The 23,293-nt window shown below is 46.4% G+C and overlaps 38 non-coding genes across 38 annotated transcripts; 34 read left to right on the plus strand and 4 right to left on the minus strand.

Moving 5' to 3' along the window:
• The first annotated feature begins 316 nt into the window (after positions 1-316).
• Positions 317-389, plus strand: TRNAA-AGC (transfer RNA alanine (anticodon AGC)). Its single transcript has one exon. It is a non-coding gene; the product is annotated as a tRNA-Ala (tRNA).
• Positions 390-497: 108 nt separating this feature from the next.
• On the plus strand, positions 498-583 carry TRNAY-GUA (transfer RNA tyrosine (anticodon GUA)). Its single transcript is given in 2 exon segments — positions 498-534; positions 548-583. It is a non-coding gene; the product is annotated as a tRNA-Tyr (tRNA).
• Positions 584-1,045: 462 nt separating this feature from the next.
• Positions 1,046-1,117, plus strand: TRNAM-CAU (transfer RNA methionine (anticodon CAU)). Its single transcript has one exon. It is a non-coding gene; the product is annotated as a tRNA-Met (tRNA).
• Positions 1,118-1,225: 108 nt separating this feature from the next.
• TRNAG-UCC (transfer RNA glycine (anticodon UCC)) lies at positions 1,226-1,297 on the plus strand. Its single transcript has one exon. It is a non-coding gene; the product is annotated as a tRNA-Gly (tRNA).
• Positions 1,298-1,758: 461 nt separating this feature from the next.
• TRNAA-AGC (transfer RNA alanine (anticodon AGC)) lies at positions 1,759-1,831 on the plus strand. The gene has a single exon. It is a non-coding gene; the product is annotated as a tRNA-Ala (tRNA).
• A 108-nt stretch (positions 1,832-1,939) lies between these two features.
• Positions 1,940-2,025, plus strand: TRNAY-GUA (transfer RNA tyrosine (anticodon GUA)). Its single transcript is given in 2 exon segments — positions 1,940-1,976; positions 1,990-2,025. It is a non-coding gene; the product is annotated as a tRNA-Tyr (tRNA).
• Positions 2,026-2,487: 462 nt separating this feature from the next.
• On the plus strand, positions 2,488-2,559 carry TRNAM-CAU (transfer RNA methionine (anticodon CAU)). Its single transcript has one exon. It is a non-coding gene; the product is annotated as a tRNA-Met (tRNA).
• A 108-nt stretch (positions 2,560-2,667) lies between these two features.
• On the plus strand, positions 2,668-2,739 carry TRNAG-UCC (transfer RNA glycine (anticodon UCC)). Its single transcript has one exon. It is a non-coding gene; the product is annotated as a tRNA-Gly (tRNA).
• Positions 2,740-3,200: 461 nt separating this feature from the next.
• TRNAA-AGC (transfer RNA alanine (anticodon AGC)) lies at positions 3,201-3,273 on the plus strand. Its single transcript has one exon. It is a non-coding gene; the product is annotated as a tRNA-Ala (tRNA).
• A 108-nt stretch (positions 3,274-3,381) lies between these two features.
• On the plus strand, positions 3,382-3,467 carry TRNAY-GUA (transfer RNA tyrosine (anticodon GUA)). The gene is given in 2 exon segments: positions 3,382-3,418; positions 3,432-3,467. It is a non-coding gene; the product is annotated as a tRNA-Tyr (tRNA).
• Positions 3,468-3,929: 462 nt separating this feature from the next.
• Positions 3,930-4,001, plus strand: TRNAM-CAU (transfer RNA methionine (anticodon CAU)). Its single transcript has one exon. It is a non-coding gene; the product is annotated as a tRNA-Met (tRNA).
• Positions 4,002-4,642: 641 nt separating this feature from the next.
• Positions 4,643-4,715, plus strand: TRNAA-AGC (transfer RNA alanine (anticodon AGC)). Its single transcript has one exon. It is a non-coding gene; the product is annotated as a tRNA-Ala (tRNA).
• A 108-nt stretch (positions 4,716-4,823) lies between these two features.
• Positions 4,824-4,909, plus strand: TRNAY-GUA (transfer RNA tyrosine (anticodon GUA)). The gene is given in 2 exon segments: positions 4,824-4,860; positions 4,874-4,909. It is a non-coding gene; the product is annotated as a tRNA-Tyr (tRNA).
• A 462-nt stretch (positions 4,910-5,371) lies between these two features.
• TRNAM-CAU (transfer RNA methionine (anticodon CAU)) lies at positions 5,372-5,443 on the plus strand. Its single transcript has one exon. It is a non-coding gene; the product is annotated as a tRNA-Met (tRNA).
• A 641-nt stretch (positions 5,444-6,084) lies between these two features.
• Positions 6,085-6,157, plus strand: TRNAA-AGC (transfer RNA alanine (anticodon AGC)). Its single transcript has one exon. It is a non-coding gene; the product is annotated as a tRNA-Ala (tRNA).
• An 8,329-nt stretch (positions 6,158-14,486) lies between these two features.
• On the plus strand, positions 14,487-14,558 carry TRNAM-CAU (transfer RNA methionine (anticodon CAU)). Its single transcript has one exon. It is a non-coding gene; the product is annotated as a tRNA-Met (tRNA).
• A 108-nt stretch (positions 14,559-14,666) lies between these two features.
• On the plus strand, positions 14,667-14,738 carry TRNAG-UCC (transfer RNA glycine (anticodon UCC)). Its single transcript has one exon. It is a non-coding gene; the product is annotated as a tRNA-Gly (tRNA).
• A 472-nt stretch (positions 14,739-15,210) lies between these two features.
• Positions 15,211-15,283, plus strand: TRNAA-AGC (transfer RNA alanine (anticodon AGC)). Its single transcript has one exon. It is a non-coding gene; the product is annotated as a tRNA-Ala (tRNA).
• Positions 15,284-15,640: 357 nt separating this feature from the next.
• Positions 15,641-15,714, minus strand: TRNAN-GUU (transfer RNA asparagine (anticodon GUU)). The gene has a single exon. It is a non-coding gene; the product is annotated as a tRNA-Asn (tRNA).
• A 225-nt stretch (positions 15,715-15,939) lies between these two features.
• On the plus strand, positions 15,940-16,011 carry TRNAM-CAU (transfer RNA methionine (anticodon CAU)). Its single transcript has one exon. It is a non-coding gene; the product is annotated as a tRNA-Met (tRNA).
• Positions 16,012-16,119: 108 nt separating this feature from the next.
• TRNAG-UCC (transfer RNA glycine (anticodon UCC)) lies at positions 16,120-16,191 on the plus strand. The gene has a single exon. It is a non-coding gene; the product is annotated as a tRNA-Gly (tRNA).
• Positions 16,192-16,656: 465 nt separating this feature from the next.
• Positions 16,657-16,729, plus strand: TRNAA-AGC (transfer RNA alanine (anticodon AGC)). Its single transcript has one exon. It is a non-coding gene; the product is annotated as a tRNA-Ala (tRNA).
• A 357-nt stretch (positions 16,730-17,086) lies between these two features.
• TRNAN-GUU (transfer RNA asparagine (anticodon GUU)) lies at positions 17,087-17,160 on the minus strand. The gene has a single exon. It is a non-coding gene; the product is annotated as a tRNA-Asn (tRNA).
• Positions 17,161-17,385: 225 nt separating this feature from the next.
• Positions 17,386-17,457, plus strand: TRNAM-CAU (transfer RNA methionine (anticodon CAU)). Its single transcript has one exon. It is a non-coding gene; the product is annotated as a tRNA-Met (tRNA).
• Positions 17,458-17,565: 108 nt separating this feature from the next.
• On the plus strand, positions 17,566-17,637 carry TRNAG-UCC (transfer RNA glycine (anticodon UCC)). Its single transcript has one exon. It is a non-coding gene; the product is annotated as a tRNA-Gly (tRNA).
• A 466-nt stretch (positions 17,638-18,103) lies between these two features.
• Positions 18,104-18,176, plus strand: TRNAA-AGC (transfer RNA alanine (anticodon AGC)). Its single transcript has one exon. It is a non-coding gene; the product is annotated as a tRNA-Ala (tRNA).
• Positions 18,177-18,284: 108 nt separating this feature from the next.
• TRNAY-GUA (transfer RNA tyrosine (anticodon GUA)) lies at positions 18,285-18,370 on the plus strand. Its single transcript is given in 2 exon segments — positions 18,285-18,321; positions 18,335-18,370. It is a non-coding gene; the product is annotated as a tRNA-Tyr (tRNA).
• Positions 18,371-18,533: 163 nt separating this feature from the next.
• TRNAN-GUU (transfer RNA asparagine (anticodon GUU)) lies at positions 18,534-18,607 on the minus strand. Its single transcript has one exon. It is a non-coding gene; the product is annotated as a tRNA-Asn (tRNA).
• Positions 18,608-18,832: 225 nt separating this feature from the next.
• On the plus strand, positions 18,833-18,904 carry TRNAM-CAU (transfer RNA methionine (anticodon CAU)). The gene has a single exon. It is a non-coding gene; the product is annotated as a tRNA-Met (tRNA).
• Positions 18,905-19,012: 108 nt separating this feature from the next.
• TRNAG-UCC (transfer RNA glycine (anticodon UCC)) lies at positions 19,013-19,084 on the plus strand. The gene has a single exon. It is a non-coding gene; the product is annotated as a tRNA-Gly (tRNA).
• Positions 19,085-19,550: 466 nt separating this feature from the next.
• TRNAA-AGC (transfer RNA alanine (anticodon AGC)) lies at positions 19,551-19,623 on the plus strand. The gene has a single exon. It is a non-coding gene; the product is annotated as a tRNA-Ala (tRNA).
• Positions 19,624-19,731: 108 nt separating this feature from the next.
• Positions 19,732-19,817, plus strand: TRNAY-GUA (transfer RNA tyrosine (anticodon GUA)). The gene is given in 2 exon segments: positions 19,732-19,768; positions 19,782-19,817. It is a non-coding gene; the product is annotated as a tRNA-Tyr (tRNA).
• A 163-nt stretch (positions 19,818-19,980) lies between these two features.
• TRNAN-GUU (transfer RNA asparagine (anticodon GUU)) lies at positions 19,981-20,054 on the minus strand. The gene has a single exon. It is a non-coding gene; the product is annotated as a tRNA-Asn (tRNA).
• A 225-nt stretch (positions 20,055-20,279) lies between these two features.
• On the plus strand, positions 20,280-20,351 carry TRNAM-CAU (transfer RNA methionine (anticodon CAU)). The gene has a single exon. It is a non-coding gene; the product is annotated as a tRNA-Met (tRNA).
• Positions 20,352-20,990: 639 nt separating this feature from the next.
• On the plus strand, positions 20,991-21,063 carry TRNAA-AGC (transfer RNA alanine (anticodon AGC)). Its single transcript has one exon. It is a non-coding gene; the product is annotated as a tRNA-Ala (tRNA).
• Positions 21,064-21,899: 836 nt separating this feature from the next.
• Positions 21,900-21,971, plus strand: TRNAG-UCC (transfer RNA glycine (anticodon UCC)). Its single transcript has one exon. It is a non-coding gene; the product is annotated as a tRNA-Gly (tRNA).
• A 466-nt stretch (positions 21,972-22,437) lies between these two features.
• Positions 22,438-22,510, plus strand: TRNAA-AGC (transfer RNA alanine (anticodon AGC)). The gene has a single exon. It is a non-coding gene; the product is annotated as a tRNA-Ala (tRNA).
• A 615-nt stretch (positions 22,511-23,125) lies between these two features.
• TRNAA-AGC (transfer RNA alanine (anticodon AGC)) lies at positions 23,126-23,198 on the plus strand. Its single transcript has one exon. It is a non-coding gene; the product is annotated as a tRNA-Ala (tRNA).
• The last annotated feature ends 95 nt before the right edge of the window (positions 23,199-23,293 follow it).

The following is a 23,293-nucleotide window of genomic DNA, read 5'->3' on the forward strand; positions in this document are numbered from 1 at the left end:
TTTCAATAAACAAACCAACCCATAAAAGTTCAACGGTTCTCCTTGGGATTGTGCTACATCACAACTTTTTTCTACAAACTATGCAAGTTTTTTCACTGTCCCCGGTTTGATTCTCCATGTGCATAGAAAGGGTTTGCTAGAAAGTTGCTCGACTGTATTTGTAGGTCACCAATCACGTTGTGGACTCCTTAAATGTTCTTCAAGTATGGGAAAACGGAGTCCACACTTAAAAAAAAAAAAAGCAATGTCATCTGTGACTGTATATGAAAATTGTGACCTGGTGTGACGTGAAACTGACGTCAAGTTTCACAGGTTTGGGGGATTAGCTCAAGTGGTAGAGCGCTCGCTTAGCATGCGAGAGGTAGCGGGATCGATGCCCGCATTCTCCAATGCTACCATTGGATTCCTTTTTCGCAGAGTTGAATGAATCATTTTTACCATCTGCCCGTGGCACCCACGGCCAAACCTAGGAGGCTTTCGACAGTGGCCAAAACAATCCTTCGATAGCTCAGCTGGTAGAGCGGAGGACTGTAGCTCTAAATTAGCAATCCTTAGGTCGCTGGTTCAATTCCGGCTCGAAGGAAGTTTTGTTTATCTTATCTCATACAGAAAGTTTTTCTCCAGTTTGCCTCGTGAATTCAAAACATAGTCAGCAAAATGGCTTTTACATGAGAGAGATGCTCAGCACCAATGCAAAAACTTCTCCAACTGTGCAACGTCTCTGGGTGGACTGCAAAAGGGTGCGACGTCCCTGGGTGGACTCAAACCACCAACCTTTCGGTTAACAGCCGAACGCGCTAACCGATTGCGCCACAGAGACCCAATGGACCACAATTTTTGCCTGCACCTTAAGCAAGGTCAGACACCGTTTCTTCAAATGATTTTCAACAATATGACTAAAGGAAACAGAAAAAAACAAAGAAATAATTGCAAAACACCAAGAATAATCTAGTTGCCAACAGATAAGAAATGGCTGATAAATTACACGACACAGACCAGAAGGCAGACAGTAATTAGACTTCGACTCTAAGCATCCAACACTACGAGCAGAGTGGCGCAGCGGAAGCGTGCTGGGCCCATAACCCAGAGGTCGATGGATCGAAACCATCCTCTGCTAAAAGGTTGTGTTTTATACTTTTCATCATTACATTGCATCCAAATGCTTCTGTCAACAGAAAGTTTAGTGTTATTGCAGAAAATGTCAAAAAAACGTACACTTCCGAAAGCGTTGGTGGTATAGTGGTGAGCATAGCTGCCTTCCAAGCAGTTGACCCGGGTTCGATTCCCGGCCAACGCATGTCTTTCTTTTCACCATTGGTGTTGCATTTATTCTCTTTTAATGTTTTGTGTTAAGGCTCATGCTCTACTCTCTTCTTACAGTTTAGCAACCACAGAAAGGAGGAAAAAAAAAGACCAGGAGGCCTTCACGACCTCTCAGCATTTTCAATAAACAAACCAACCCATAAAAGTTCAACGGTTCTCCTTGGGATTGTGCTACATCACAACTTTTTTCTACAAACTATGCAAGTTTTTTCACTGTCCCCGGTTTGATTCTCCATGTGCATAGAAAGGGTTTGCTAGAAAGTTGCTCGACTGTATTTGTAGGTCACCAATCACGTTGTGGACTCCTTAAATGTTCTTCAAGTATGGGAAAACGGAGTCCACACTTAAAAAAAAAAAAAAGCAATGTCATCTGTGACTGTATATGAAAATTGTGACCTGGTGTGACGTGAAACTGACGTCAAGTTTCACAGGTTTGGGGGATTAGCTCAAGTGGTAGAGCGCTCGCTTAGCATGCGAGAGGTAGCGGGATCGATGCCCGCATTCTCCAATGCTACCATTGGATTCCTTTTTCGCAGAGTTGAATGAATCATTTTTACCATCTGCCCGTGGCACCCACGGCCAAACCTAGGAGGCTTTCGACAGTGGCCAAAACAATCCTTCGATAGCTCAGCTGGTAGAGCGGAGGACTGTAGCTCTAAATTAGCAATCCTTAGGTCGCTGGTTCAATTCCGGCTCGAAGGAAGTTTTGTTTATCTTATCTCATACAGAAAGTTTTTCTCCAGTTTGCCTCGTGAATTCAAAACATAGTCAGCAAAATGGCTTTTACATGAGAGAGATGCTCAGCACCAATGCAAAAACTTCTCCAACTGTGCAACGTCTCTGGGTGGACTGCAAAAGGGTGCGACGTCCCTGGGTGGACTCAAACCACCAACCTTTCGGTTAACAGCCGAACGCGCTAACAGATTGCGCCACAGAGACCCAATGGACCACAATTTTTGCCTGCACCTTAAGCAAGGTCAGACACCGTTTCTTCAAATGATTTTCAACAATATGACTAAAGGAAACAGAAAAAAACAAAGAAATAATTGCAAAACACCAAGAATAATCTAGTTGCCAACAGATAAGAAATGGCTGATAAATTACACGACACAGACCAGAAGGCAGACAGTAATTAGACTTCGACTCTAAGCATCCAACACTACGAGCAGAGTGGCGCAGCGGAAGCGTGCTGGGCCCATAACCCAGAGGTCGATGGATCGAAACCATCCTCTGCTAAAAGGTTGTGTTTTATACTTTTCATCATTACATTGCATCCAAATGCTTCTGTCAACAGAAAGTTTAGTGTTATTGCAGAAAATGTCAAAAAAACGTACACTTCCGAAAGCGTTGGTGGTATAGTGGTGAGCATAGCTGCCTTCCAAGCAGTTGACCCGGGTTCGATTCCCGGCCAACGCATGTCTTTCTTTTCACCATTGGTGTTGCATTTATTCTCTTTTAATGTTTTGTGTTAAGGCTCATGCTCTACTCTCTTCTTACAGTTTAGCAACCACAGAAAGGAGGAAAAAAAAAGACCAGGAGGCCTTCACGACCTCTCAGCATTTTCAATAAACAAACCAACCCATAAAAGTTCAACGGTTCTCCTTGGGATTGTGCTACATCACAACTTTTTTCTACAAACTATGCAAGTTTTTTCACTGTCCCCGGTTTGATTCTCCATGTGCATAGAAAGGGTTTGCTAGAAAGTTGCTCGACTGTATTTGTAGGTCACCAATCACGTTGTGGACTCCTTAAATGTTCTTCAAGTATGGAAAAACGGAGTCCACACTTAAAAAAAAAAAAAAGCAATGTCATCTGTGACTGTATATGAAAATTGTGACCTGGTGTGACGTGAAACTGACGTCAAGTTTCACAGGTTTGGGGGATTAGCTCAAGTGGTAGAGCGCTCGCTTAGCATGCGAGAGGTAGCGGGATCGATGCCCGCATTCTCCAATGCTACCATTGGATTCCTTTTTCGCAGAGTTGAATGAATCATTTTTACCATCTGCCCGTGGCACCCACGGCCAAACCTAGGAGGCTTTCGACAGTGGCCAAAACAATCCTTCGATAGCTCAGCTGGTAGAGCGGAGGACTGTAGCTCTAAATTAGCAATCCTTAGGTCGCTGGTTCAATTCCGGCTCGAAGGAAGTTTTGTTTATCTTATCTCATACAGAAAGTTTTTCTCCAGTTTGCCTCGTGAATTCAAAACATAGTCAGCAAAATGGCTTTTACATGAGAGAGATGCTCAGCACCAATGCAAAAACTTCTCCAACTGTGCAACGTCTCTGGGTGGACTGCAAAAGGGTGCGACGTCCCTGGGTGGACTCAAACCACCAACCTTTCGGTTAACAGCCGAACGCGCTAACCGATTGCGCCACAGAGACCCAATGGACCACAATTTTTGCCTGCACCTTAAGCAAGGTCAGACACCGTTTCTTCAAATGATTTTCAACAATATGACTAAAGGAAACAGAAAAAAACAAAGAAATAATTGCAAAACACCAAGAATAATCTAGTTGCCAACAGATAAGAAATGGCTGATAAATTACACGACACAGACCAGAAGGCAGACAGTAATTAGACTTCGACTCTAAGCATCCAACACTACGAGCAGAGTGGCGCAGCGGAAGCGTGCTGGGCCCATAACCCAGAGGTCGATGGATCGAAACCATCCTCTGCTAAAAGGTTGTGTTTTATACTTTTCATCATTACATTGCATCCAAATGCTTCTGTCAACAGAAAGTTTAGTGTTATTGCAGAAAATGTCAAAAAAACGTACACTTCCGAAAGCGTTGGTGGTATAGTGGTGAGCATAGCTGCCTTCCAAGCCGTTGACCCGGGTTCGATTCCCGGCCAACGCATGTCTTGCTTTTCACCATTGGTGTTGCATTTATTCTCTTTTAATGTTTTGTGTTAAGGCTCATGCTCTACTCTCTTCTTACAGTTTAGCAACCACAGAAAGGAGGAAAAAAAAAGACCAGGAGGCCTTCACGACCTCTCAGCATTTTCAATAAACAAACCAACCCATAAAAGTTCAACGGTTCTCCTTGGGATTGTGCTACATCACAACTTTTTTCTACAAACTATGCAAGTTTTTTCACTGTCCCCGGTTTGATTCTCCATGTGCATAGAAAGGGTTTGCTAGAAAGTTGCTCGACTGTATTTGTAGGTCACCAATCACGTTGTGGACTCCTTAAATGTTCTTCAAGTATGGGAAAACGGAGTCCACACTTAAAAAAAAAAAAAAGCAATGTCATCTGTGACTGTATATGAAAATTGTGACCTGGTGTGACGTGAAACTGACGTCAAGTTTCACAGGTTTGGGGGATTAGCTCAAGTGGTAGAGCGCTCGCTTAGCATGCGAGAGGTAGCGGGATCGATGCCCGCATTCTCCAATGCTACCATTGGATTCCTTTTTCGCAGAGTTGAATGAATCATTTTTACCATCTGCCCGTGGCACCCACGGCCAAACCTAGGAGGCTTTCGACAGTGGCCAAAACAATCCTTCGATAGCTCAGCTGGTAGAGCGGAGGACTGTAGCTCTAAATTAGCAATCCTTAGGTCGCTGGTTCAATTCCGGCTCGAAGGAAGTTTTGTTTATCTTATCTCATACAGAAAGTTTTTCTCCAGTTTGCCTCGTGAATTCAAAACATAGTCAGCAAAATGGCTTTTACATGAGAGAGATGCTCAGCACCAATGCAAAAACTTCTCCAACTGTGCAACGTCTCTGGGTGGACAGCAAAAGGGTGCGACGTCCCTGGGTGGACTCAAACCACCAACCTTTCGGTTAACAGCCGAACGCGCTAACCGATTGCGCCACAGAGACCCAATGGACCACAATTTTTGCCTGCACCTTAAGCAAGGTCAGACACCGTTTCTTCAAATGATTTTCAACAATATGACTAAAGGAAACAGAAAAAAACAAAGAAATAATTGCAAAACACCAAGAATAATCTAGTTGCCAACAGATAAGAAATGGCTGATAAATTACACGACACAGACCAGAAGGCAGACAGTAATTAGACTTCGACTCTAAGCATCCAACACTACGAGCAGAGTGGCGCAGCGGAAGCGTGCTGGGCCCATAACCCAGAGGTCGATGGATCGAAACCATCCTCTGCTAAAAGGTTGTGTTTTATACTTTTCATCATTACATTGCATCCAAATGCTTCTGTCAACAGAAAGTTTAGTGTTATTGCAGAAAATGTCAAAAAAACGTACACTTCCGAAAGCGTTGGTGGTATAGTGGTGAGCATAGCTGCCTTCCAAGCCGTTGACCCGGGTTCGATTCCCGGCCAACGCATGTCTTGCTTTTCACCATTGGTGTTGCATTTATTCTCTTTTAATGTTTTGTGTTAAGGCTCATGCTCTACTCTCTTCTTACAGTTTAGCAACCACAGAAAGGAGGAAAAAAAAAGACCAGGAGGCCTTCACGACCTCTCAGCATTTTCAATAAACAAACCAACCCATAAAAGTTCAACGGTTCTCCTTGGGATTGTGCTACATCACAACTTTTTTCTACAAACTATGCAAGTTTTTTCACTGTCCCCGGTTTGATTCTCCATGTGCATAGAAAGGGTTTGCTAGAAAGTTGCTCGACTGTATTTGTAGGTCACCAATCACGTTGTGGACTCCTTAAATGTTCTTCAAGTATGGGAAAACGGAGTCCACACTTAAAAAAAAAAAAAAGCAATGTCATCTGTGACTGTATATGAAAATTGTGACCTGGTGTGACGTGAAACTGACGTCAAGTTTCACAGGTTTGGGGGATTAGCTCAAGTGGTAGAGCGCTCGCTTAGCATGCGAGAGGTAGCGGGATCGATGCCCGCATTCTCCAATGCTACCATTGGATTCCTTTATCGCAGAGTTGAATGAATAATTTTTACCATCTGCCCGTGGCACCCACGGCCAAACCTAGGAGGCTTTCGACAGACGCTGTGAGGATACACATTTCATAAGTGTTAGGTTCAGCATCTGCAAGGACCACCACGAAAAGAGGAATTTTTTCCCTTTGCATCATTACTGCTGCACAAGGTGGCTCCTTCAGTAACAAACGCCTGGGGGGGGGGGGACAGGTTCCCTTAAATTTAACTTGTTGTGCCTGCGTGGCGGTCGCAGTACACGTTGCCGTATACACAGCAGGGGAACAGCTGGCGGTGCTGAACCCCACTAACACATTGGCGAGGTGTTTGGCTCTGTGCGTACAGCACTTCTGGACGGCAACTGGCGGTGTTGGAGCCCAGGGACAGGTGGAGGAGGAGGAGGTTGGAGGAGGTAGGAGGGATTGCCACACACACAGCAGGGGAACAGCTGACGTTACTGAACCCCAATAACAGAGGAGCGACTGTTGACTGTGCGTACAGCACTTCTGGACGGCAACTGGCGGTGTTGGAGCCCAGGGACAGGTGGAGGAGGAGGAGGTTGGAGGAGGTAGGAGGGATTGCCACACACACAGCAGGGGAACAGCTGACGTTACTGAACCCCAATAACAGAGGAGCGACTGTTGACTGTGCGTACAGCACTTCTGGACGGCAACTGGCGGTGTTGGAGCCCAGGGACAGGTGGAGGAGGAGGAGGTTGGAGGAGGTAGGAGGGATTGCCACACACACAGCAGGGGAACAGCTGACGTTACTGAACCCCAATAACAGAGGAGCGACTGTTGACTGTGCGTACAGCACTTCTGGACGGCAACTGGCGGTGTTGGAGCCCAGGGACAGGTGGAGGAGGAGGAGGTTGGAGGAGGTAGGAGGGATTGCCACACACACAGCAGGGGAACAGCTGACGTTACTGAACCCCAATAACAGAGGAGCGACTGTTGACTGTGCGTACAGCACTTCTGGACGGCAACTGGCGGTGTTGGAGCCCAGGGACAGGTGGAGGAGGAGGAGGTTGGAGGAGGTAGGAGGGATTGCCACACACACAGCAGGGGAACAGCTGACGTTACTGAACCCCAATAACAGAGGAGCGACTGTTGACTGTGCGTACAGCACTTCTGGACGGCAACTGGCGGTGTTGGAGCCCAGGGACAGGTGGAGGAGGAGGAGGTTGGAGGAGGTAGGAGGGATTGCCACACACACAGCAGGGGAACAGCTGACGTTACTGAACCCCAATAACAGAGGAGCGACTGTTGACTGTGCGTACAGCACTTCTGGACGGCAACTGGCGGTGTTGGAGCCCAGGGACAGGTGGAGGAGGAGGAGGTTGGAGGAGGTAGGAGGGATTGCCACACACACACAGCAGGGGAACAGCTGACGTTACTGAACCCCAATAACAGAGGAGGGACTGTTGACTGTGCGTACAGCACTTCTGGACAGCAACTGGCGGTGTTGGAGCCCAGGGACAGGTGGAGGAGGAGGAGGTTGGAGGAGGTAGGAGGGATTGCCACACACACAGCAGGGGAACAGTTGACGTTACTGAACCCCAATAACAGAGGAGCGACTGTTGACTGTGCGTACAGCACTTCTGGACGGCAACTGGCGGTGTTGGAGCCCAGGGACAGGTGGAGGAGGAGGAGGTTGGAGGAGGTAGGAGGGATTGCCACACACACAGCAATAATAATAATAATAATAATAATTTTATTTATATAGCGCCAACATATTCCGCAGCGCTTTACAACTTATAGAGGGGACTTATACAGACAACAGACATTACAGCATAACAGAAATCACAGTTCAAAAGAGATACCAGGAGGAATGAGGGCCCTGCTGCTCGCAAGCTTACAATCTATGAGGAAAAGGGGAGACACAAGAGGTGGATGGTAACAATTGCTTTAGTTATTTGGACCAGACATAGTGTAAGGCTCGGGTGTTCATGTAAAGCTGCATGAACCAGTTAACTGCCTAAGTATGTAACAGTACAGACACAGAGGCTATTAACTGCATAAAGTGTATGAGAACATGATGGAGGAACGTGATTATGTTGTTGTTTTTTATTAATAGGCCACACAGGGATAATTAGGTTAATGCGTTGAGGCGGTAGGCCAATCTGAACAAATGAGTTTTTAGTGCACGCTTAAAACTGTGGGGATTGGGGATTAATCGTATTAACCTAGGTAGTGCATTCCAAAGAATCGGCGCCGCACGTGTAAAGTCTTGGAGACGGGAGTGGGAGGTTCTGATTATTGAGGATGCTAACCTGAGGTCATTAGCAGAGCGGAGGGCACGGGTAGGTTGGTAGACTGAGACCAGAGAGGAGATGTAGGGTGGTGCTGAGCCATGGAGTGCTTTGTGGATGAGGGTAGTAGTTTTGTACTGGATTCTGGATTGGATGGGTAGCCAGTGTAATGACTGGCACAAGGTAGAGGCATCGGTGTAACGGTTGGCGAGGAATATGATCCTGGCAGCAGCATTCAGGACAGATTGGAGCGGGGAGAGTCTGGTAAAAGGTAGGCCAATTAGTAGAGAGTTACAATAGTCCAGACGAGAATGAATAAGTGAGACAGTAAGAGTTTTTGCAGAGTCATAGTAACATAGTAACATAGTTAGTAAGGCCGAAAAAAGACATTTGTCCATCCAGTTCAGCCTATATTCCATCATAATAAATCCCCAGATCTACGTCCTTCTACAGAACCTAATAATTGTATGATACAATATTGTTCTGCTCCAGGAAGACATCCAGGCCTCTCTTGAACCCCTCGACTGAGTTCGCCATCACCACCTCCTCAGGCAAGCAATTCCAGATTCTCACTGCCCTAACAGTAAAGAATCCTCTTCTATGTTGGTGGAAAAACCTTCTCTCCTCCAGACGCAAAGAATGCCCCCTTGTGCCCGTCACCTTCCTTGGTATAAACAGATCCTCAGCGAGATATTTGTATTGTCCCCTTATATACTTATACATGGTTATTAGATCGCCCCTCAGTCGTCTTTTTTCTAGACTAAATAATCCTAATTTCGCTAATCTATCTGGGTATTGTAGTTCTCCCATCCCCTTTATTAATTTTGTTGCCCTCCTTTGTACTCTCTCTAGTTCCATTATATCCTTCCTGAGCACCGGTGCCCAAAACTGGACACAGTACTCCATGTGCGGTCTAACTAGGGATTGGTACAGAGGCAGTATAATGCTCTCATCATGTGTATCCAGACCTCTTTTAATGCACCCCATGATCCTGTTTGCCTTGGCAGCTGCTGCCTGGCACTGGCTGCTCCAGGTAAGTTTATCATTAACTAGGATCCCCAAGTCCTTCTCCATGTGAGATTTACCCAGTGGTTTCCCGTTCAGTGTGTAATGGTGATATTGATTCCTTCTTCCCATGTGTATAACCTTACATTTATCATTGTTAAACCTCATCTGCCACCTTTCAGCCCAAGTTTCCAACTTATCCAGATCCATCTGTAGCAGAATACTATCTTCTCTTGTATTAACTGCTTTACATAGTTTTGTATCATCTGCAAATATCAATATTTTACTGTGTAAACCTTCTACCAGATCATTAATGAATATGTTGAAGAGAACAGGTCCCAATACCGACCCCTGCGGTACCCCACTGGTCACAGCGACCCAGTTAGAGACTATACCGTTTATAACCACCCTCTGCTTTCTATCACTAAGCCAGTTACTAACCCATTTACACACATTTTCCCCCAGACCAAGCATTCTCATTTTGTGTACCAACCTCTTGTGCGGTACGGTATCAAACGCAGTCGAAAGTAAGAAAAGGGCGAATTCTGGAAATGTTTTTGAGATGCAGATAAGAAGAGCGAGCCAGTGATCGGATGTGGCGGGTGAATGAAAGCTCGGAATCAAGGATGACTCCAAGGCAGCGGGCATGTTGCTTTGGAGTAATGGTGGAACCGCACACAGAGATGGCAATGTCGGGCAAAGGTAGGTTTGTAGAGGGAGAGAACACGAGGAGTTCAGTTTTTGACAGGTTCAGTTTCAGATAGAGGGAGGACATGATGTTAGAGACAGCGGTAAGACAATCACTGGTGTTTTCTAAAAAGGTCGGCGTGATAACAGGAGAAGAGGTATATAATTGGGTGTCGTCAGCATAGAGATGGTACTGGAAACCAAATCTACTGATTGTTTGTCCAATAGGGGCAGTATACAAAGAGAAGAGGAGGGGGCCTAGGACTGATCCTTGAGGAACCCCAACAGTAAGGGGAAGGTGAGAGGAGGAGGAACCAGCAAAACAAACAGTGAAGGATCGGCCAGAGAGATAGGAGGAGAACCAAGAGAGAACGGTGTCCTTGAGGCCGATGGAGCGGAGCATAGTGAGGAGGAGCTGATGATCCACAGTGTCGAATGCTGCGGAGAGATCCAAGAGAATTAGCATGGATTAGTGACCATTAGATTTAGCTGTTAGTAGGTCATTAGAGACTTTAGTGAGGGCAGTTTCAGTAGAGTGTAAAGAGCGGAAACCAGATTGAAGAGGGTCGAGAAGAGAATTATCTGAGAGATAGCGGGTAAGACGGGAGTGGACCAGGCGTTCCAGGAGTTTAGAGATGAAGGGAAGATTAGAGACAGGTCTATAATTAGCGGCACAATTTTGATCGAGGGAGGGCTTTTTAAGTAGTGGATGTATGATGGCATGCTTAAATGAGGAGGGAAAAATACCGGAAGTGAGGGAAAGGTTGAATATTTTTGTTAGGTGAGAGGTGACAGCCGGGGAAAGGGACTGGAGGAGATGCGACGGAATGGGGTCGCTGGTGCAAGTGGTCGGGCGAGAAGATGCAAGGAGCCTGCTTACTTCTTCTTCTGTAACTGGTTCAAAGTCAGAGAGTGAACTAGATGCAGTGGGGGAGGGAGGACAGTGCTTGGTATGAAGAGATTGGGAAATGATTTCCTGTCGAATGTGGTCAATTTTTTCTTTGAAGTAATTGGCTAGATCGTCAGCGTGGAGATCTGTGGTTGGGGCCTGCTCTCTTGGGTTGAGTAGGGACCGGAAAGTGTCAAAGAGACGTTTAGGGTTATTGGACAGCGAGGTGATGAGGGTGTTGAAATAGGTTTGTTTGGAGAGGTGAAGGGCAGAGTTGTATGTTTTTAACATGAACTTATAATGGATGAAATCTTCGGGCAGATTAGATTTTCTCCACAGACGTTCGGCGCACCTGGAGCACCGCTGCAGGAAACGTGTTTGCAGCGTGTGCCACGGTTGTCGCCGTCTGTGCCGAGTTGTTCTATGTATAGGAGGTGCAGCTTCTTCCAGGGCACTTTGCAGGGTTTCATTGTAATGCTTCAGCAGGGGAACAGCTGACGTTACTGAACCCCAATAACAGAGGAGGGACTGTTGACTGTGCGTACAGCACTTCTGGACGGCAACTGGCGGTGTTGGAGCCCAGGGACAGGTGGAGGAGGAGGAGGTTGGAGGAGGTAGGAGGGATTGCCACACACACAGCAGGGGAACAGCTGACGTTACTGAACCCCAATAACAGAGGAGGGACTGTTGACTGTGCGTACAGCACTTCTGGACGGCAACTGGCGGTGTTGGAGCCCAGAGACAGGTGGAGGAGGAGGAGGTAGGAGGGATTGCCACACACACAGCAGGGGAACAGCTGACGTTACTGAACCCCAATAACAGAGGAGGGACTGTTGACTGTGCGTACAGCACTTCTGGACGGCAACTGGCGGTGTTGGAGCCCAGGGACAGGTGGGGGAGGAGGAGGTTGGAGGAGGTAGGAGGGATTGCCACACACACAGCAGGGGAACAGCTGACGTTACTGAACCCCAATAACAGAGGAGCGACTGTTGACTGTGCGTACAGCACTTCTGGACGGCAACTGGCGGTGTTGGAGCCCAGGGACAGGTGGAGGAGGAGGAGGTTGGAGGAGGTAGGAGGGATTGCCACACACACAGCAGGGGAACAGCTGACGTTACTGAACCCCAATAACAGAGGAGGGACTGTTGACTGTGCGTACAGCACTTCTGGACGGCAACTGGCGGTGTTGGAGCCCAGGGACAGGTGGAGGAGGAGGAGGTTGGAGGAGGTAGGAGGGATTGCCACACACACAGCAGGGGAACAGCTGACGTTACTGAACCCCAATAACAGAGGAGCGACTGTTGACTGTGCGTACAGCACTTCTGGACGGCAACTGGCGGTGTTGGAGCCCAGGGACAGGTGGAGGAGGAGGAGGTTGGAGGAGGTAGGAGGGATTGCCACACACACAGCAGGGGAACAGCTGACGTTACTGAACCCCAATAACAGAGGAGGGACTGTTGACTGTGCGTACAGCACTTCTGGACGGCAACTGGCGGTGTTGGAGCCCAGGGACAGGTGGAGGAGGAGGAGGTTGGAGGAGGTAGGAGGGATTGCCACACACACAGCAGGGGAACAGCTGACGTTACTGAACCCCAATAACAGAGGAGCGACTGTTGACTGTGCGTACAGCACTTCTGGACGGCAACTGGCGGTGTTGGAGCCCAGGGACAGGTGGAAAAGCAGAGGAACACAATGTAGGCCGAAGCCTGAGAAAGTCGAAAGGGAACCTTTAACACCCCCCCAAGGCGTTTGTAGCTGAAAGAGCCAGCTTGTGCAGCACAAAAGATGCAAAAGGAAAAGGTGGCTCTTTTCATCACGCTCCTTGCAAACACAGAACTAAACACTTATAAAATGTGTCCCCTGAAACCGTGAAACCGTCCCGGAGGTGGGACTTTCCTTCGTAATGTGACGCAGCACAGCCGTCATTCCTACCCCCCCGGCGCCGCGCACCGGCTCCTCAGCGTTGTTTTATTCCGTCCCGGAGCCTGCGCTGTTATGTTATCCCGTGGCCAGGCACACTTAGCGCTGCCCGTCTTCTGGCATCATTTGGTGTCAGGATGGCTGCGCCTGTGCGGCCGCGCTGGCAGAGAGCCCGCCTCGCAGTGTCTTCGGATTTTATCCCACTGGGGGCCTGGGATCCATGGACATGCGCAGTGCATATCCTCGCCTCTCACTCCCCTCCCTACGGCTTCTTAAGACTGTGCGGTGTCACGGCCGTGGCATGCTATTAGGGACCAGCTGACACCGAACAGTCTGAAGAAGCCATAGGGAAATGAGTGAGAGGTGGAGGTTCAGATATGCACTGCGCATGTCCATGGATCCCAGGCCCCCAGTGGGATTAAATCAGAAGACACTGCGAGGCGGGCTCTCTGCCAGCGCGGCCGCACAGGCGCAGCCATCCTGACACCAAATGATGCCAGAAGACGGGCAGCGCTAAATGTGCCTGGCCACGGGATAACATAACAGCGCAGGCTCCGGGACGGAATAAAACAACGCTGAGGAGCCGGTGCGCGGCGCCGGGGGGGTAGGAATGACGGCTGTGCTGCGTCACATTACGAAGGAAAGTCCCACCTCCGGGACGGTTTTACGGTTGCAGGGGACACATTTTATAAGTGTTAAGTTCTGCGTGTGCAAGGAGCTAAACAAAAATAGCTACCTTTTCCTTGTGCAGCATTACTGCTGCACAAGGTGGCTCTTTCAGTAACAAACGCCTTGGGGGGGGGACAGATTCCCTTACATTTCAGTTGTTGTGTCAGCGTGGCGGTCGCATGACACATTGCCGGCTACACAGCTGGGGATCAGCTGACGTTACTGAAACCCAATAACACTGGGTCGTATGTTTTGACTGTGCAGACGGCACGTCTGAGCCTCAACTGGCGGTGTTGGAGCACAGGAATTTAAGTTCAGGTGGTAGAAAGATGAACACAACAGGAGACCTGGATAACGTATACAGTGACCTAATTATTTAATCAGGAGGAGGAGTGGCAAATTCCTGCGAGATCCAGGCCTTGTTCATTTTCAGGAAAGTAAGCCGGTCAACGTTATCGGAGGATAGTCGCATGCGACGGTCAGTTAGTACACCACCTGCAGCACTAAAGACACGTTCCGATAATACACTGGCCGCAGGGCAAGACAGCACCTCCAATGCATACTGGCTTAGCTCTGGCCATGTATCCAGCTTTGAGACCCAAAACTTGAAAGGGGAAGAGCCGTCTGGGAGTACAGCAAGAGGGCAAGACATGTAGTCTGTCACCATCTGACGGAACCGTTGCCTCCTGCTGACTGGAGCCGTCTGTGATGGTGTAGACTTTTGTGGGGGGCACAGAAAACTGTGCCACAGTTGGGCCATACTGGTCTTGCCTTGGGCAGAGGCTTCTAGTTGCCAACAGATAAGAAATGGCTGATAAATTACACGACACAGACCAGAAGGCAGACAGTAATTAGACTTCGACTCTAAGCATCCAACACTACGAGCAGAGTGGCGCAGCGGAAGCGTGCTGGGCCCATAACCCAGAGGTCGATGGATCGAAACCATCCTCTGCTAAAAGGTTGTATTTTATACTTTTCATCATTACATTGCATCCAAATGCTTCTGTCAACAGAAAGTTTAGTGTTATTGCAGAAAATGTCAAAAAAACGTACACTTCCGAAAGCGTTGGTGGTATAGTGGTGAGCATAGCTGCCTTCCAAGCAGTTGACCCGGGTTCGATTCCCGGCCAACGCATGTCTTGCTTTTCACCATTGGTGTTGCATTTATTCTCTTTTAATGTTTTGTGTTAAGGCTCATGCTCTACTCTCTTCTTACAGTATAGCAACCACAGAAACGAGGAAAAAAAAAGACCAGGAGGCCTTCACGACCTCTCAGCATTTTCGATAAACAAACCAACCCATAAAAGTTCAACGGTTCTCCTTGGGATTGTGCTACATCACAACTTTTTTCTACAAACTATGCAAGTTTTTTCACTGTCCCCGGTTTGATTCTCCATGTGCATAGAAAGGGTTTGCTACAAAGTTGCTCGACTGTATTTGTAGGTCACCAATCACGTTGTGGACTCCTTAAATGTTCTTCAAGTATGGGAAAACGGAGTCCACACTTAAAAAAAAAAAAAAAAAAAAAAAAAGCAATGTCATCTGTGACTGTATATGAAAATTGTGACCTGGTGTGACGTGAAACTGACGTCAAGTTTCACAGGTTTGGGGGATTAGCTCAAGTGGTAGAGCGCTCGCTTAGCATGCGAGAGGTAGCGGGATCGATGCCCGCATTCTCCAATGCTACCATTGGATTCCTTTTTCGCAGAGTTGAATGAATCATTTTTACCATCTGCCCGTGGCACCCACGGCCAAACCTAGGAGGCTTTCGACAGTGGCCAAAACAATCCTTCGATAGCTCAGCTGGTAGAGCGGAGGACTGTAGCTCTAAATTAGCAATCCTTAGGTCGCTGGTTCAATCCCGGCTCGAAGGAAGTTTTGTTTATCTTATCTCATACAGAAAGTTTTTCTCCAGTTTGCCTCGTGAATTCAAAACATAGTCAGCAAAATGGCTTTTACATGAGAGAGATGCTCAGCACCAATGCAAAAACTTCTCCAACTGTGCAACGTCTCTGGGTGGACTGCAAAAGGGTGCGACGTCCCTGGGTGGACTCGAACCACCAACCTTTCGGTTAACAGCCGAACGCGCTAACCGATTGCGCCACAGAGACCCAATGGACCACAATTTTTGCCTGCACCTTAAGCAAGGTCAGACACCGTTTCTTCAAATGATTTTCAACAATATGACTAAAGGAAACAGAAAAAAACAAAGAAATAATTGCAAAACACCAAGAATAATCTAGTTGCCAACAGATAAGAAATGGCTGATAAATTACACGACACAGACCAGAAGGCAGACAGTAATTAGACTTCGACTCTAAGCATCCAACACTACGAGCAGAGTGGCGCAGCGGAAGCGTGCTGGGCCCATAACCCAGAGGTCGATGGATCGAAACCATCCTCTGCTAAAAGGTTGTGTTTTATACTTTTCATCATTACATTGCATCCAAATGCTTCTGTCAACAGAAAGTTTAGTGTTATTGCAGAAAATGTCAAAAAAACGTACACTTCCGAAAGCGTTGGTGGTATAGTGGTGAGCATAGCTGCCTTCCAAGCAGTTGACCCGGGTTCGATTCCCGGCCAACGCATGTCTTGCTTTTCACCATTGGTGTTGCATTTATTCTCTTTTAATGTTTTGTGTTAAGGCTCATGCTCTACTCTCTTCTTACAGTTTAGCAACCACAGAAAGGAGGAAAAAAAAAGACCAGGAGGCCTTCATAACCTCTCAGCATTTTCGATAAACAAACCAACCCATAAAAGTTCAACGGTTCCCCTTGGGATTGTGCTACATCACAACTTTTTTCTACAAACTATGCAAGTTTTTTCACTGTCCCCGGTTTGATTCTCCATGTGCATAGAAAGGGTTTGCTAGAAAGTTGCTCGACTGTATTTGTAGGTCACCAATCACGTTGTGGACTCCTTAAATGTTCTTCAAGTATGGGAAAACGGAGTCCACACTTAAAAAAAAAAAAAAAAAAGCAATGTCATCTGTGACTGTATATGAAAATTGTGACCTGGTGTGACGTGAAACTGACGTCAAGTTTCACAGGTTTGGGGGATTAGCTCAAGTGGTAGAGCGCTCGCTTAGCATGCGAGAGGTAGCGGGATCGATGCCCGCATTCTCCAATGCTACCATTGGATTCCTTTTTCGCAGAGTTGAATGAATCATTTTTACCATCTGCCCGTGGCACCCACGGCCAAACCTAGGAGGCTTTCGACAGTGGCCAAAACAATCCTTCGATAGCTCAGCTGGTAGAGTGGAGGACTGTAGCTCTAAATTAGCAATCCTTAGGTCGCTGGTTCAATTCCGGCTCGAAGGAAGTTTTGTTTATCTTATCTCATACAGAAAGTTTTTCTCCAGTTTGCCTCGTGAATTCAAAACATAGTCAGCAAAATGGCTTTTACATGAGAGAGATGCTCAGCACCAATGCAAAAACTTCTCCAACTGTGCAACGTCTCTGGGTGGACTGCAAAAGGGTGCGACGTCCCTGGGTGGACTCGAACCACCAACCTTTCGGTTAACAGCCGAACGCGCTAACCGATTGCGCCACAGAGACCCAATGGACTACAATTTTTGCCTGCACCTTAAGCAAGGTCAGACACCGTTTCTTCAAATGATTTTCAACAATATGACTAAAGGAAACAGAAAAAAACAAAGAAATAATTGCAAAACACCAAGAATAATCTAGTTGCCAACAGATAAGAAATGGCTGATAAATTACACGACACAGACCAGAAGGCAGACAGTAATTAGACTTCGACTCTAAGCATCCAACACTACGAGCAGAGTGGCGCAGCGGAAGCGTGCTGGGCCCATAACCCAGAGGTCGATGGATCGAAACCATCCTCTGCTAAAAGGTTGTGTTTTATACTTTTCATCATTACATTGCATCCAAATGCTTCTGTCAACAGAAAGTTTAGTGTTATTGCAGAAAATGTCAAAAAAACGTACACTTCCGAAAGCGTTGGTGGTATAGTGGTGAGCATAGCTGCCTTCCAAGCAGTTGACCCGGGTTCGATTCCCGGCCAACGCATGTCTTGTTTTTCACCATTGGTGTTGCATTTATTCTCTTTTAATGTTTTGTGTTAAGGCTCATGCTCTACTCTCTTCTTACAGTTTAGCAACCACAGAAAGGAGGAAAAAAAAAGACCAGGAGGCCTTCACGACCTCTCAGCATTTTCGATAAACAAACCAACCCATAAAAGTTCAACGGTTCTCCTTGGGATTGTGCTACATCACAACTTTTTTCTACAAACTATGCAAGTTTTTTCACTGTCCCCGGTTTGATTCTCCATGTGCATAGAAAGGGTTTGCTAGAAAGTTGCTCGACTGTATTTGTAGGTCACCAATCACGTTGTGGACTCCTTAAATGTTCTTCAAGTATGGGAAAACGGAGTCCACACTTAAAAAAAAAAAAAAAAAAAGCAATGTCATCTGTGACTGTATATGAAAATTGTGACCTGGTGTGATGTGAAACTGACGTCAAGTTTCACAGGTTTGGGGGATTAGCTCAAGTGGTAGAGCGCTCGCTTAGCATGCGAGAGGTAGCGGGATCGATGCCCGCATTCTCCAATGCTACCATTGGATTCCTTTTTCGCAGAGTTGAATGAATCATTTTTACCATCTGCCCGTGGCACCCACGGCCAAACCTAGGAGGCTTTCGACAGTGGCCAAAACAATCCTTCGATAGCTCAGCTGGTAGAGCGGAGGACTGTAGCTCTAAATTAGCAATCCTTAGGTCGCTGGTTCAATTCCGGCTCGAAGGAAGTTTTGTTTATCTTATCTCATACAGAAAGTTTTTCTCCAGTTTGCCTCGTGAATTCAAAACATAGTCAGCAAAATGGCTTTTACATGAGAGAGATGCTCAGCACCAATGCAAAAACTTCTCCAACTGTGCAACGTCTCTGGGTGGACTGCAAAAGGGTGCGACGTCCCTGGGTGGACTCGAACCACCAACCTTTCGGTTAACAGCCGAACGCGCTAACCGATTGCGCCACAGAGACCCAATGGACCACAATTTTTGCCTGCACCTTAAGCAAGGTCAGACACCGTTTCTTCAAATGATTTTCAACAATATGACTAAAGGAAACAGAAAAAAACAAAGAAATAATTGCAAAACACCAAGAATAATCTAGTTGCCAACAGATAAGAAATGGCTGATAAATTACACGACACAGACCAGAAGGCAGACAGTAATTAGACTTCGACTCTAAGCATTCAACACTACGAGCAGAGTGGCGCAGCGGAAGCGTGCTGGGCCCATAACCCAGAGGTCGATGGATCGAAACCATCCTCTGCTAAAAGGTTGTGTTTTATACTTTTCATCATTACATTGCATCCAAATGATTCTGTCAACAGAAAGTTTAGTGTTATTGCAGAAAATGTCAAAAAAACGTACACTTCCGAAAGCGTTGGTGGTATAGTGGTGAGCATAGCTGCCTTCCAAGCAGTTGACCCGGGTTCGATTCCCGGCCAACGCATGTCTTGCTTTTCACCATTGGTGTTTCATTTATTCTCTTTTAATGTTTTGTGTTAAGGCTCATGCTCTACTCTCTTCTTACAGTTTAGCAACCACAGAAAGGAGGAAAAAAAAAGACCAGGAGGCCTTCACGACCTCTCAGCATTTTCGATAAACAAACCAACCCATAAAAGTTCAACGGTTCTCCTTGGGATTGTGCTACATCACAACTTTTTTCTACAAACTATGCAAGTTTTTTCACTGTCCCCGGTTTGATTCTCCATGTGCATAGAAAGGGTTTGCTAGAAAGTTGCTCGACTGTATTTGTAGGTCACCAATCACGTTGTGGACTCCTTAAATGTTCTTCAAGTATGGGAAAACGGAGTCCACACTTAAAAAAAAAAAAAAAAAAAGCAATGTCATCTGTGACTGTATATGAAAATTGTGACCTGGTGTGATGTGAAACTGACGTCAAGTTTCACAGGTTTGGGGGATTAGCTCAAGTGGTAGAGCGCTCGCTTAGCATGCGAGAGGTAGCGGGATCGATGCCCGCATTCTCCAATGCTACCATTGGATTCCTTTTTCGCAGAGTTGAATGAATCATTTTTACCATCTGCCCGTGGCACCCACGGCCAAACCTAGGAGGCTTTCGACAGTGGCCAAAACAATCCTTCGATAGCTCAGCTGGTAGAGCGGAGGACTGTAGCTCTAAATTAGCAATCCTTAGGTCGCTGGTTCAATTCCGGCTCGAAGGAAGTTTTGTTTATCTTATCTCATACAGAAAGTTTTTCTCCAGTTTGCCTCGTGAATTCAAAACATAGTCAGCAAAATGGCTTTTACATGAGAGAGATGCTCAGCACCAATGCAAAAACTTCTCCAACTGTGCAACGTCTCTGGGTGGACTGCAAAAGGGTGCGACGTCCCTGGGTGGACTCGAACCACCAACCTTTCGGTTAACAGCCGAACGCGCTAACCGATTGCGCCACAGAGACCCAATGGACCACAATTTTTGCCTGCACCTTAAGCAAGGTCAGACACCGTTTCTTCAAATGATTTTCAACAATATGACTAAAGGAAACAGAAAAAAACAAAGAAATAATTGCAAAACACCAAGAATAATCTAGTTGCCAACAGATAAGAAATGGCTGATAAATTACACGACACAGACCAGAAGGCAGACAGTAATTAGACTTCGACTCTAAGCATTCAACACTACGAGCAGAGTGGCGCAGCGGAAGCGTGCTGGGCCCATAACCCAGAGGTCGATGGATCGAAACCATCCTCTGCTAAAAGGTTGTGTTTTATACTTTTCATCATTACATTGCATCCAAATGCTTCTGTCAACAGAAAGTTTAGTGTTATTGCAGAAAATGTCAAAAAAACGTACACTTCCGAAAGCGTTGGTGGTATAGTGGTGAGCATAGCTGCCTTCCAAGCAGTTGACCCGAGTTCGATTCCCGGCCAACGCATGTCTTGCTTTTCACCATTGGTGTTGCATTTATTCTCTTTTAATGTTTTGTGTTAAGGCTCATGCTCTACTCTCTTCTTACAGTTTAGCAACCACAGAAAGGAGGAAAAAAAAAGACCAGGAGGCCTTCACGACCTCTCAGCATTTTCGATAAACAAACCAACCCATAAAAGTTCAACGGTTCTCCTTGGGATTGTGCTACATCACAACTTTTTTCTACAAACTATGCAAGTTTTTTCACTGTCCCCGGTTTGATTCTCCATGTGCATAGAAAGGGTTTGCTAGAAAGTTGCTCGACTGTATTTGTAGGTCACCAATCACGTTGTGGACTCCTTAAATGTCCTTCAAGTATGGGAAAACGGAGTCCACACTTAAAAAAAAAAAAGCAATGTCATCTGTGACTGTATATGAAAATTGTGACCTGGTGTGACGTGAAACTGACGTCAAGTTTCACAGGTTTGGGGGATTAGCTCAAGTGGTAGAGCGCTCGCTTAGCATGCGAGAGGTAGCGGGATCGATGCCCGCATTCTCCAATGCTACCATTGGATTCCTTTTTCGCAGAGTTGAATGAATCATTTTTACCATCTGCCCGTGGCACCCACGGCCAAACCTAGGAGGCTTTCGACAGTGGCCAAAACAATCCTTCGATAGCTCAGCTGGTAGAGCGGAGGACTGTACCTCTAAATTAGCAATCCTTAGGTTGCTGGTTCAATTCCGGCTCGAAGGAAGTTTTGTTTATCTTATCTCATACAGAAAGTTTTTCTCCAGTTTGCCTCGTGAATTCAAAACATAGTCAGCAAAATGGCTTTTACATGAGAGAGATGCTCAGCACCAATGCAAAAACTTCTCCAACTGTGCAACGTCTCTGGGTGGACTGCAAAAGGGTGCGACGTCCCTGGGTGGACTCGAACCACCAACCTTTCGGTTAACAGCCGAAGGCGCTAACCGATTGCGCCACAGAGACCCAATGGACCACAATTTTTGCCTGCACCTTAAGCAAGGTCAGACACCGTATCTTCAAATGATTTTCAACAATATGACTAAAGGAAACAGAAAAAAACAAAGAAATAATTCCAAAACACCAAGAATAATCTAGTTGCCAACAGATAAGAAATGGCTGATAAATTACACGACACAGACCAGAAGGCAGACAGTAATTAGACTTCGACTCTAAGCATCCAACACTACGAGCAGAGTGGCGCAGCGGAAGCGTGCTGGGCCCATAACCCAGAGGTCGATGGATCGAAACCATCCTCTTCTAAAAGGTTGTGTTTTATACTTTTCATCATTACATTGCATCCAAATGCTTCTGTCAACAGAAAGTTTAGTGTTATTGCAGAAAATGTCAAAAAAACGTACACTTCCGAAAGCGTTGGTGGTATAGTGGTGAGCATAGCTGCCTTCCAAGCAGTTGACCCGGGTTCGATTCCCGGCCAACGCATGTCTTGCTTTTCACCATTGGTGTTTCATTTATTCTCTTTTAATGTTTTGTGTTAAGGCTCATGCTCTACTCTCTTCTTACAGTTTAGCAACCACAGAAAGGAGGAAAAAAAAAGACCAGGAGGCCTTCACGACCTCTCAGCATTTTCGATAAACAAACCAACCCATAAAAGTTCAACGGTTCTCCTTGGGATTGTGCTACATCACAACTTTTTTCTACAAACTATGCAAGTTTTTTCACTGTCCCCGGTTTGATTCTCCATGTGCATAGAAAGGGTTTGCTAGAAAGTTGCTCGACTGTATTTGTAGGTCACCAATCACGTTGTGGACTCCTTAAATGTTCTTCAAGTATGGGAAAACGGAGTCCACACTTAAAAAAAAAAAAAAAAAAAGCAATGTCATCTGTGACTGTATATGAAAATTGTGACCTGGTGTGACGTGAAACTGACGTCAAGTTTCACAGGTTTGGGGGATTAGCTCAAGTGGTAGAGCGCTCGCTTAGCATGCGAGAGGTAGCGGGATCGATGCCCGCATTCTCCAATGCTACCATTGGATTCCTTTTTCGCAGAGTTGAATGAATCATTTTTACCATCTGCCCGTGGCACCCACGGCCAAACCTAGGAGGCTTTATAGGTATAGTGGTGAGCATAGCTGCCTTCCAAGCAGTTGACCCGAGTTCGATTCCCGGCCAACGCATGTCTTGCTTTTCACCATTGGTGTTGCATTTATTCTCTTTTAATGTTTTGTGTTAAGGCTCATGCTCTACTCTCTTCTTACAGTTTAGCAACCACAGAAAGGAGGAAAAAAAAAGACCAGGAGGCCTTCACGACCTCTCAGCATTTTCGATAAACAAACCAACCCATAAAAGTTCAACGGTTCTCCTTGGGATTGTGCTACATCACAACTTTTTTCTACAAACTATGCAAGTTTTTTCACTGTCCCCGGTTTGATTCTCCATGTGCATAGAAAGGGTTTGCTAGAAAGTTGCTCGACTGTATTTGTAGGTCACCAATCACGTTGTGGACTCCTTAAATGTCCTTCAAGTATGGGAAAACGGAGTCCACACTTAAAAAAAAAAAAGCAATGTCATCTGTGACTGTATATGAAAATTGTGACCTGGTGTGACGTGAAACTGACGTCAAGTTTCACAGGTTTGGGGGATTAGCTCAAGTGGTAGAGCGCTCGCTTAGCATGCGAGAGGTAGCGGGATCGATGCCCGCATTCTCCAATGCTACCATTGGATTCCTTTTTCGCAGAGTTGAATGAATCATTTTTACCATCTGCCCGTGGCACCCACGGCCAAACCTAGGAGGCTTTCGACAG

Source organism: Ranitomeya variabilis, chromosome 2, assembly GCF_051348905.1.
Source record: "Ranitomeya variabilis isolate aRanVar5 chromosome 2, aRanVar5.hap1, whole genome shotgun sequence".
In the NCBI taxonomy this organism is placed as follows: Eukaryota; Metazoa; Chordata; class Amphibia; order Anura; family Dendrobatidae; genus Ranitomeya; species Ranitomeya variabilis.